This window comes from Myotis brandtii, unplaced genomic scaffold, assembly GCF_000412655.1.
Source record: "Myotis brandtii unplaced genomic scaffold, ASM41265v1 scaffold420, whole genome shotgun sequence".
NCBI classification, from domain to species: Eukaryota; Metazoa; Chordata; class Mammalia; order Chiroptera; family Vespertilionidae; genus Myotis; species Myotis brandtii.
In genome coordinates, this window is record NW_005366109.1 from 2,282,063 (window position 1) to 2,293,579 (window position 11,517).

Genomic DNA, 11,517 nt, shown 5'->3' on the forward strand with positions numbered 1-11,517 from the left:
GTGAGCGGGGACTGCTCCCTTAGAAAAGAGGCCCAGCAAGCTCCCTCCCCTCCACCACGAAGACACAGGGAGACGGTGGCCCTCTGTGGCCCAGGAAGCTGCCTCACCGGACAGCAGCAGCTTGGTGCCAGCCTCCCAGCCTCCAGAACTGAGGAATGAGGCCTGTCGAGTACAAATCGCCCAGTGGATGGTGCTTTGTTACAGCAGCCCGAGCTAGGATACGTGGACTTAGCAACACGCAGGTCTGTCCTCACTGAGGGACACGTTGGGGTCAGATTGCACACTGGAGTGCGTGGGGGCGTGCCCAGGGGACAGGGCAGCCCCTGTGCGGCCCACTCTTCCTCCCGGTCCTCATGGAGCACAGCACCCCGAGGACAGGTGTCAGGGTCCTGGCGCCTGAGGACAAGAGCTTAGAAGTAGGAGGTCCCAGAGGTTAAGTGACCTGGCCAGGGTCCCAGAGATCCTAGGAGTACAACTGGGATCCAGACAAGGTCTGTCGGTCTGTCCGTTCTTTTTTTTTTTTTCGTAAATTGATTTTTTACAGAGAGAAAGGGAGAGGGATAGAGAGTTAGAAACATCGATGAGAGAGAAACATCGATCAGCTGCCTCCTGCACACCTCCTACTGGGGATGTGCCCGCAACCCAGGTACATGCCCTTGACCGGAATCGAACCTGGGACCCTTCAACCTTTCAGTCTGCAGGCCGATGCTCTCTCCTCTGAGCCAAACCAGTTAGGGCCAGGCTCATGTTCTGAAACCAGCGGGTCTCAGAGGGCGCTTCCTGGACCGGCAGCTTCCGCATAAGCACTTATTAGAAAAGTAATTGTCCTGCCCGGCCGGTGTGGCTCCAGTGGTTAAGCGTCAACCTATGAACTGGGAGGAGGCCACGGTTTGATTCCTGGTCAGGGCACATGACCAGGTTGCGGGCTTGATCCCCAGTGGGGGTGGGGGGGCAGCGTGCAAGAGGCAGCTGATCGGTGAGTCTCATCATTGATGTTTCTATCTCTCTCTCCCTCTCCCTCCTTCTCTGAAATATATATGAAAGTAATTGTCCTAAAATTCACACACTGGGGGGCAGGGGCAGCACCCTGTGCTTGGACAAGCGCTCTAGGGAATACGAAGTACACCATCCAAACTCTCCAAGCCAAACCTGAGAACGTGCACACTGGCCCTCAGCTCCTCTCCTAGACAAGTGCCACTGTGGAGAGGGATTGGACCCTGACCAGACTCAAGCTTCAGTCTCCTCCCTCCCCCCGCCCCCCGCCCCCCCAACTTAGCTTCATTGGTACAGACGGGCTCTCCTTCGGGTGGGGGATGGCCCTGCCTTTTCCCCAGGAGACTCCTCAAAGGGGTGGCAGAGAGGGTGTAGCTGTGGCCTCAGCCCCTGGACGTAGTTTGGGGTGAGAAGGGGGGGAGTTCACACCATCTTGGAATCAAGTCTTTCGGTCTCCTGACATTTTGTGTTGGATGCGTGAGATCTCTCTCTCTCCCCCCTCTCTCTCTAACTGTCCAATGCACGCTTGCTTTTAAGAGTGAGCTGGGGGCTGGGAGTCTACGGCACAGGCTTTGGGGAGTTTAGCCATTTCTGCTTCCCCGTCATGGGCAGAGGGTAAAGAAGATAATGACAAATAACTACCGTCACTCGGAGCCAGTCCATCTACTAAGCTCTTTATATGCATTAACCATTCAAGCCTCACAACCTTGCGAGGGAGGTACTGTCGTTATCCCGTGTTAAATGGAGAACCTGAGGCACAGAGAGGGTGAGCAACGTGCCCACGGTCACACAGCCAGTAAGCAGGAGAGCTGAGCTCTGAACCCCAGACCAGGTGTCCATGCTCCTGGCTGCTGAGCTACGTCAGCCTCCAAGTAATAATGAAGTTGGCAGTGGGGCTTTGTCTACGCCAGGCCCCGTGGACAGCGCTCCACATAGAAAAACGTGGGATGTTCTTACCATTGCGACCAGTGAGCTATTTCCAGCTGACCCGTGGCCTTGGTGGGTTAAACAGTTGTGGTTTGGGTTATTTTTTTATGGCCGAGCTTGCGTGCGTGCGTGTCTCCCTCCCTTCCTCCCTCTCTAAAAAATCAATTAAAAAAAAAAAGAAAGAAAGAAGGAGGAAGGAAGGAAGGAAAGAAGGAAAAAATTAAAGACAGACAGACTGTCCTGGTACCCCTCAGAGGGATGGCGAGGTGGGCAGGAAGAAGTCCAGGAGAGCGCAACCCCAGCGATGCCACGCTCCCGAGAGGGGCACGAGGTGAGGCTGGGTGTGTAGCTGGTGCTCAGACCCGACCATCTGTGTCCCCTCCAAAGCCATGTCTTACCCACGGCGATGGCAGTGAGTCTCATCATTGATGTTTCTATCTCTCTCTCCCTCTCCCTTCTTCTCTGAAATATATATGAAAGTAATTGTCCTAAAATTCACACACCGGGGGGCAGGGGCAGCACCCTGTGTTTGGACAAGCGCTCTAGGGAATACGAAGTACACCATCCAAACTCTCCAAGCCAAACCTGAGAACGTGCACACTGGCCCTCAGCTCCTCTCCTAGACAAGTGCCACTGTGGAGAGGGATTGGACCCTGACCAGACTCAAGCTTCAGTCTCCTCCCTCCCCCCGCCCCCCGCCCCCCCAACTTAGCTTCATTGGTACAGACGGGCTCTCCTTCGGGTGGGGGATGGCCCTGCCTTTTCCCCAGGAGACTCCTCAAAGGGGTGGCAGAGAGGGTGTAGCTGTGGCCTCAGCCCCTGGACGTAGTTTGGGGTGAGAAGGGGGGGGAGTTCACACCATCTTGGAATCAAGTCTTTCGGTCTCCTGACATTTTGTGTTGGATGCGTGAGATCTCTCTCTCTCTTTCCCCCTCTCTCTCCCACTGTCCAATGCACGCTTGCTTTTAAGAGGGAGCTGGGGGCTGGGAGTCTACGGCACAGGCTTTGGGGAGTTTAGCCATTTCTGCTTCCCCGTCATGGGCAGAGGGTGAAGATGATAATGACAAATAACTACCGTCACTCGGAGCCAGTCCATCTACTAAGCTCTTTATATGCATTAACCATTCAAGCCTCACAACCTTGCGAGGGAGGTACTGTCGTTATCCCGTGTTAAATGGAGAACCTGAGGCACAGAGAGGGTGAGCAACGTGCCCACGGTCACACAGCCAGTAAGCAGGAGAGCTGAGCTCTGAACCCCAGACCAGGTGTCCATGCTCCTGGCTGCTGAGCTACGTCAGCCTCCAAGTAATAATGAAGTTGGCAGTGGGGCTTTGTCTACGCCAGGCCCCGTGGACAGCGCTCCACATAGAAAAACGTGGGATGTTCTTACCATTGCGACCAGTGAGCTATTTCCAGCTGACCCGTGGCCTTGGTGGGTTAAACAGTTGTGGTTTGGGTTATTTTTTTATGGCCGAGCTTGCGTGCGTGCGTGTGTGAATGCGTGCGTCTCACCAGGAGAAGTGGGAAAGGCCAGGCCAGAGACTGTTGCTCTTCCCATGTTCTAAAATGAACCTGCGCATTGCACTTGTGGTTGCCGGAGGAAAATAAACCAATCCCCTACCAGTCAAAACAACAATATTTTCGCAGTTCCGGTAATAATCGCTGGGACCCGCCCTTTCTCTGGCTTGCTGGCAGCACCTTGCCCTCGGCTCACTCCCACTCCCAGAGCCCCCGCAGCCTTCCGAGCATGAAGCTCATGTTCCTGGGCTCACAGCAGTTCCTGGCTGGCTCAGGGCTCGCCTCCTCCGGGAAGCCTTCCCAGATGGCTCATGCCTCCGCTCGGGGCAGGAGTCAGCACTTGAGCCCTCCGTGCGACCTCATTGTCCCTTTCTTCCTTTGAGCTCAGTGACACAGGGCGCCATGGTTCTCCCCCTACTCCTGTCTCTTGTCCTCCTCTTCTGAGTTCAATTTTTCCCCTTCTCTTCTCCCTTCCTTTCCCTTATTTCTCATTCCTGTCCTTTCTTTCCCTTCCCTTTCCTTCTCCTTCCTTCTATCTTTTTTTTTTTTAAATATTTTTATGGATTTCAGAGAGGAAGGGAGAGGGAGAGGGAGAGAGAGAGAGAAACATCAATGATAAGAGAGAATCATTTATGGGCTGCCTCCTGCATGCCCCACATTAGGGATCGAGCCCACAACCCAGGCATATGCCCTGACCAGGAATCGAACTGTGACCTCCTGGCTCACAGGTTGACGCTCAACCACAGAGCCACGCTGGCCGGGCACCTCCCTTCTCTCTTCTTCACACTCCTTTCTACCCTACCCATTCCTGCCTCTCTGCCTTAGCTCTGAGGTTCTTCCACCTGGTCTGCCCTCCCTCCACCTCGCCCGTCCACCAGAGACCAGCTCAGGTCCTTGGGCCTTGATCCAGCCTTTCCTGATGCCCACAAGTCTGACTACAGCCCCTCTCCTCTGTCTGTCCACAGCTCTCCACCATCCAGCCAACCCCATGAACTCAAGCGTTTGAGTCCCTCTCCATTTACCTGTCACGAATTTAAACATATACTGTGCACCCCCAGGTGCAAGGCTTGCCTCCTCCATTGCCTGGAAGCTCTCACTCCTGCTTCAAAGCTCACCCAGACATTTCCTCCTCCTGCTGTGACCCCTCTCCCACAGCCGGGCAGGCGTCCCCTGTGTCCCCATGGCTCCAGCACACGGAAGCGAGGCTAACACATGAGGCGGATGCTGGTAGTGCCCGGCCGCTCGGCTCTCAGCATTCCCACTGCTCTGCAGGCTCCCGTGCCCCATGCGCTGGGGTTAGCGCCTCCCGACTCAGCGAGCAGGCCCCGGGCAGTGAGGAATGGGATTTGGGGATGTATTCCCCAGCTCCTCGCCCCTCAGAGGGTAACTGGGAGGCATGGCCCCACCCCAGGCTTCCAGAGTTCTGGGTGAGATGGGGCCCGATTCCCCACAGCAGTCACTGCTCCTCACCCCTCTCCGCAGTCCTTGTCTTCCCTTTGCTGCTTGTCTTCCTAGTTGGTGCTTTTTGGGGCCACTTTCTAAGTCAACGGCGTATAGGCAAGTCCCGTCCATGACCTGCTTCTGGGAACTCAAACGGAGGTGAATCGTGTAGGACTTAATCCGTCTCGGGTGCTTTCTCAGTTCTGAATTAAAAAAAAAAATTTTTTTTTATGGATTTCAGAGAGGAAGGGAGAGGGAGAGAGAGCTAGAAACATCAATGATGAAAGCGAATCATTAATGGATCAGCTGCTTCCCACACACCCTCCACTGGGGATCGAGCCCACAACCCGGGCCTGTGCCCTGACTGGGAATCGAACCGTGACCTCCTGGTTCCTAGGTCAGCGCTCAACACCCGAGCCACACCGGCCAGGCTCAGTTCGGAATTTGCAGGAGTCCGTTTCCTCTGCACAGCAGCCTCCCTCACGGGGCGGAGATTGCCAGTGTCATTTCCATTTCTCCTCTGAGGAAGCGGAGGCCCCGGCAGTTAGCAGAGTGGACAGCTGCCCCACCTTCCTGGGACTGAGGCGTCTCTTGGACGTGGGACTTGCCCAGGACAGTCTGGGGAACATGGGCCCAGCTGGTCACCCAGAGGGGAAGGGCCTGCCTCTGGTCACCAGGAGTGAGTGGGGGTGAGAGGGCACGAGCTCTGGGGCACGTTTCACACGGTTTGAGGAGATGCTTGCTGCTGACTGAGCTGGATGTGGGGGACGATAAGGAAATGAGTGAGGGAGGCGCAGCCCTGCACCGGGAGCACCTAGTCGGATGGGGGAGACGTGGGTTCCGATGGCACAGAGCTGTTCGAGGAGCTTCCTCCCGACTTCTCCGCAGGGCCCAGAACAAGGTTTAGGGGAGCCCTTTTCCTGCCCTCAAGCTGCTGCCCCAGCCAGACAAGAGTGACGGGTCTGGGTCTCAGTGTTCTCAGGGCTAGACCGGTCCCTCCTGGACCAGGCGGTGGGCTGGCCCCTCCACGCTGGGCTGCATTGGATCCGGGGCGGCAGGGGGAGGCGGGAGATTGATGGGCTGGGTGCTTGGATCAGTCGGGTCCTTGCAGGGAGCAGATGGTACCTTCCAGGGCTTCATTGCAGAGTGTGGGCAGGTCTATGCCAGGGTGACTCCCAGGGAGCAGCTGCAGTGGGGAGTCAGTGCCACCCCGAGGCCTCTAGACAAGGGAGGGCTCTCACTAGAACGCAGCCCATACTGCTCCCCTGGGAAAGGGGCGCCGGGACAGGCACTGTGCGCTTAGGCAAGGGACGAGGCCACTGGCAAAGCCGGGGCTGCAGGGCAAGGGGGCGAGTGCCCTGGCCTCTCTCCCAGCCTCCGTCCCATCACTCTCCCTCTTGGGCCCTAATCAAGTCAGAAGCGAAAGGAGCCTGGGTGACTCAGTCCCTGTCCCCCTCCCGAGGATTCAGAGTGAATCTGAAAGTGGAGGGAGCAGAGATGAATAATCACTGTGAGGCGAAGGCTCACACCCACTCCTCTGGCGCCTCCCCCAGGCACGACCTGACCCCAGAGGCCTGGCCAGTGGGCGAGGGAGAGGCCCCTCCAACACACACCCTGACCCTCTCACTTCCCAGGCTGCCCCGTCCTCCCTCTGGGAGCTCTGGCACATTCATTCCTCCCATCCCCACCTCACTTCCTGCTACCCCCCCCCCCCCAACAAGTCCACTGGAGGCCAAAGAGCAGGTGGGTCCAGGAGGTCTCCTCAGAGGAAGAGGTGCAAAAAGGTGGGGGTGGGGGAGAGCTCAGTCCAAGAGGAAGGGAGGGGAACAAACCTTTCTGAGCCCGATTTTGTCCCGGATACAACACGGGTGCTTTCTCATCCATTACTCACGCCCCCATGTCCATCCAACATTCCTGAGGGTGACATCAGGGTTTCCAATTTAGGGACGAGGAGACAGGCTCAGGGTGGTTTTGTGGCTTCTCAAAGGTTGCACAGCAAGCAAGTGGGAGAGTCAGGATACAGATGCATGTCTGCCTGAGTCCAGGGAAGAATAAATGAGTAAAAGTTGGTCTGAGATGTGGAAAAGCTGAAATGTGGCCAGAGGCTGAACAGGATCCTAACCCCAGGGACAGGCAGGGGTTGGGGGGGGGCAGGGGCGTGGTCAGTGGCTGGTGGGAGCCAGTGTGAGCGGTTTCATTTTCCCGTTTCTGAAGACTGTGCGGTGGGGTGGGGAGCATCCTTGGCTCCCCGCAGGGCCATAACTGGGGTGGTGGGGTGGGGACACCCAGCTTTAGTTGCCCTTCCTGCCTCCAGGCCTTGGTCTACCTTGGGTCCAGGAGGGATTGGAGAGATTTGTGATTGGAGAGGAGACGCTGTGAGTCTTGAGCAAAGACCCTAGGAGGGGCCCAGAGGCCTCAGAGGAGGGAGACAATTCTAACTGGAGATGAGTTGCAGTGGGAAAGGCAGGTCGGAGATAGAGCAGCGGTTCTCAACCTGTGGGTCTCGACTCCTTTGGGGGTCGAACGACCCTCTCACAGGGGTCGCCTAAGACCATCAGAAAACACATATATAATTACATATTGTTTTTGTGATTAATCACTATGCTTTACTTATGTTCAATTTGTAACAATGAAATTGGGGGTCACCACAACATGAGGAACTGTATTAAAGGGTCGCGGCATGAGGAAGGTTGAGAACCACTGAGATAAAGGCTCCAGCTCTGTGTATGGGGGAGGGGAGAGGTCAGTGGGGTCAGGGCCAGGCCCAGCACTGTGTGTGTGGGGTGGGGCTGGGGGCGAGCAGAGAGGGTGATTTAGGGAGGGCGGAGGGGGTGACTTCAGGGCAGTGCTCTCTGGGCCCAGGGCCCAGGGGTGGGGACACGGTGAGGTAAGGATCCCAGGGAATTGGAGATGGGGGTGTCTCAGCATTGCTGTTGCCCCAGACTGAGGAGCCCTCTGGCTCCCAGAGTCAGTCCTTCTCTGGTCTGGCTCCTGAAATAAATGGTCACCCCTCCCCTCGCTAGGCCTTCAGGATTGGAGGGGCCCTGCGGAACTGTGTGTGTGTGTGTGTGTGTGTGTGTACAAGTGCTTAAGGCAGCCCCCAGGAGAGGGGTGGGGCCGGGAACCGCCCTCCCTGAGATGTGGTCAGCGAGAACAATCCAGACGAAAGCTGAGGGAGGAGCCATCAAGCTCAGACTCCCTGAATCTAGCCTCCTCCTCTGCAGTCGAGGAGGCACAGGGCCGGGGGAGGCTGGTCCAGGTCACACGGGGCTTAGCGGTGTCTCCTGCCCCCACAGGGCACTGGTCTTCCTCCAGAGGCCTGGCCGCAGCCTCCTGATGACCCGCAGGGACAGGTCACCTTTGGTCCGAACGTCCACCAAAAACCTTTCCTCATCTTCAAACAGCATTGAAAATAATGACTGCTCTCTCACAGCGCTGAGGGGAGAAGTAAATTACTTAGTGAAGGTAAAGAGCTTAGAACAGTGCCTGATACATAACAAGCTCCCAATAAATGGGAGGAAGGGATGGGATGTGGTGATGATGATAAAAGATGCCACTGTCTGAAAGGACACCCTCAGGGGACACGGGTCTGAGTTTGCCCTGGCTGCTCTGAAGCCACCGAGCTGGGCAGCCCGTTGGGAGGAGACGCTGGTTGAGGGGGTGCCTGCCCCTGGGTGCCGGTGCCACGGGAGCAGCAGTGGCCCTGGTTTGCCAACTCCACACACACTTCCCGGTCTGTGCCAGGAGGGCTCCCTGTGACTCATGTCCGGACCCTCATCCAGTCCTGCATCACCGCTGGCTCAGCCCCGCCTGCCTGGCCGTCTCAGGCCCCCAGAGGGGCCAGCACAGAGATACCGCCTGCCACGGAGCCGCCTGCCTGCCCGCTCCTGCCTCCCCTGGGGTGGGTGTGAGTCTCCAGCAGCTGACATGCACACTGCCTCCTCTGGGCTGGGGCACACTCCTCCCGCACCTCACACACTCACTTTACACACACTACTTCACACACTCACTTCACACACTCGCTCACTTAAGCCTGGGAGACCAGCCTGCTCTTAGCTCCATTTGGAGCGGAGAAAACTGGAGACCTTAAGTGATTTGCCCAGGGTCACAGAGATGGGGAGCCAGGCAGGCTGGCTCCAGACTCCGCACCCCTAACAGCCACACCCGACTGTCCTGAGGGGACCCCTGTCCTTCCCCCTTAGGCCTCGGGGGCCTGGCCGAGGCTGTGTGAACGAATGGAATGAACGCCTTGGTTCCTGGCCGGCACCCATAGGACAGCTTTCCCAGGCTGCCCTTGTCATGCCATCACCATCCCACCCCTCCCTCTCGCCGGTGGGGGAAAGCGCTCCCTGCCCACTTGGTTCTGTGGTTTCCATCCAGAGGTCGGAGTCTCTGTTCTTGTGCCCTTCCCAGACTCAGGCCTCTCCAGGTAGCTCCAAACACGCTTCTTATGATCTCCCCCACTCCACACCCCTCACTATTCACCTATCCCTCCCCACTTTGTGGGGTTTTAAGACAGTTGCAGCGGCTCTTCTCATTGGCTGTGGAGCAGACATCTGCAAGGAACTGGCCAATCAGAAGCCTTCCTCTGCCCCACCCCCAACACCCGCAGGTTGGTTCCCTCTGGGGCAGGCATTCTGAACAGAGTAGGGGTATGCATAGGGCGAAGGGTTTGATGGGGAACAGGGACCCTGTCTAGAGAGGCCAGGCACGAGGAGAACGTGCTCAAGGTGAGCTGGGACAGAGGCCAACCCAGCACACGGCCCCCCGCCCCCCGGCCTTGAATGACGAGGTCCTGTTTCTGGAGTGTGTTACATACAAAGAACGCCACTCCCATACCTTCAGCGATCTCTTCCTCACCTCCGGTTACCTCTGCGCAGTCTGTGGGCCCTAGGCAGTGGGCATGGGCCTTGTTACTCACTGGTGTTTGTCCCTGGTCCTGGCCTTAGTCCCACGTAGGCCCAGGCCAGATGGCACAAGCTTTGTCCGCAGCCAAAAGGCTGCCCCTGGCCCAGTTCAGGAGGGCCCTGATGCTAAAGGGTTTGCCCACAGGGAGGGGCCACAGTGATGCTATCTGTAGGATGGTGGACGGGAGCAGAGACCAGGAATCCAGCTGCCCAGGTAACCCTCAGGTGCTGGCTGGGTTTGGGGACCCGGGTGTGGAGCGGAACACACCATTATGTTCCGATTGGTAGCAATTCTGGGTGAGAGATGGACATGCTCAAGTAAGATGCTCTGCAAACAGAAGTGACCTCCGCAAACCCTACCAGGCTTTGCAATCTGTGGTCGGAGCCTTCCCAGGCAGTGGGGCCGGGGGGAGGCAGGAGGACCCCATGGGTCTGCCCCTGGCTTTTCCGTGGTGTGAGTGAATGACAGAGCTTGGAGTCGCAGCCACACTGGGGCCAAGCACCTGCTGGCTGTACCAGCAGGGAGAGCGCTCAGCAAATCTTGAGCGAGCTCACCTGGACAGTCTGTGGAGGGGGAGGGCCACACTCCAGCCCTCAGTCCACTCCCTCCACCAGCCCAGGGCACTCACTGGGAGGAGGTGGTTTCCTGAGCATGCTCCCGTCTCCGATGCTGCCTTTATCCCTGGGTATGTGTGTGACAATTAGAATTAGTTTTGTCTGTGTCAGAGAAACCCTGAATAATAGTGTTTCAAATAAGATAGCATTTATTTCTCTTTCACATGAGTGACGTCTGGTGGTCTTTAGTCCGGGTTTGTTATGGTGTCTCTGTAACCATCAGGAATCCAGGCTCTTCCTATTTTACTGGGCCGCCAATATCAAACATGGCCTCTAGCTCATGGTGCAGCGGGCTGCCAGAGCTGCAGCCACGATACCAGCATTGCAGCCAGCTAAAAAATGAAGTGAGGCCCTGGCTGGTTTGGCTCAGTGGAAAGAGTGCTGGCCCTCGGACTGAAAGGTCTCAGGTTCGATTCTGGTCAAGGGCACATTGCAGGCTCAATTGGGAGGCAACGAATCCCTGTTTCTCTCGCCCCTTCCACTCTCTCTAAACAATCATTGGAAAAATATCCTTGGGTGAGGATTAACAAACAAACAAACAAACAAACAAAAAACACACAAAGTGGGTCCCTGGTTAGGTGGCTCAGTTGGTTGGAGCATCGTCCATACACCAAAAAGATGATGCGTTTGATTCCTGGTCAGCGCACATACCTAGGTTTTGGATTCAATCTCTGGTCAGGGGACGTGCAGGAGGCAACCAATCAATGCTTCTCTCTTTCTCTCTCTCTAAAATCAATAAAAACGTATCCTTAGGTGAGGATTAAAAAAAAAGGCATATGAAAACATGCTCAAGTCATGAATCATCCGAGAGATGTAAATCAAAATGACAATGAGGTACCATCTCACACCTGTCAGAATGACTATTATCTATCAATCAAACGACAAGTGCTGGCGAGGATGTGGAGAAAAAGGAACACTCGTGCACTGCTGGTGGGAATGCAGACTGGTGCAGCCACTGTGGAAGACAGTATGGAGTTTCATAAAAAAATTAAAAATGGAACTTCCATTACTCAGCAACCCCACTTCTAGGAATATATCCCAAGAAATCAGAAACACCAATCAGAAAGGATATATGCACCCCTATGTTCATAGCAGCACAATTTACAATAGCTAAGAT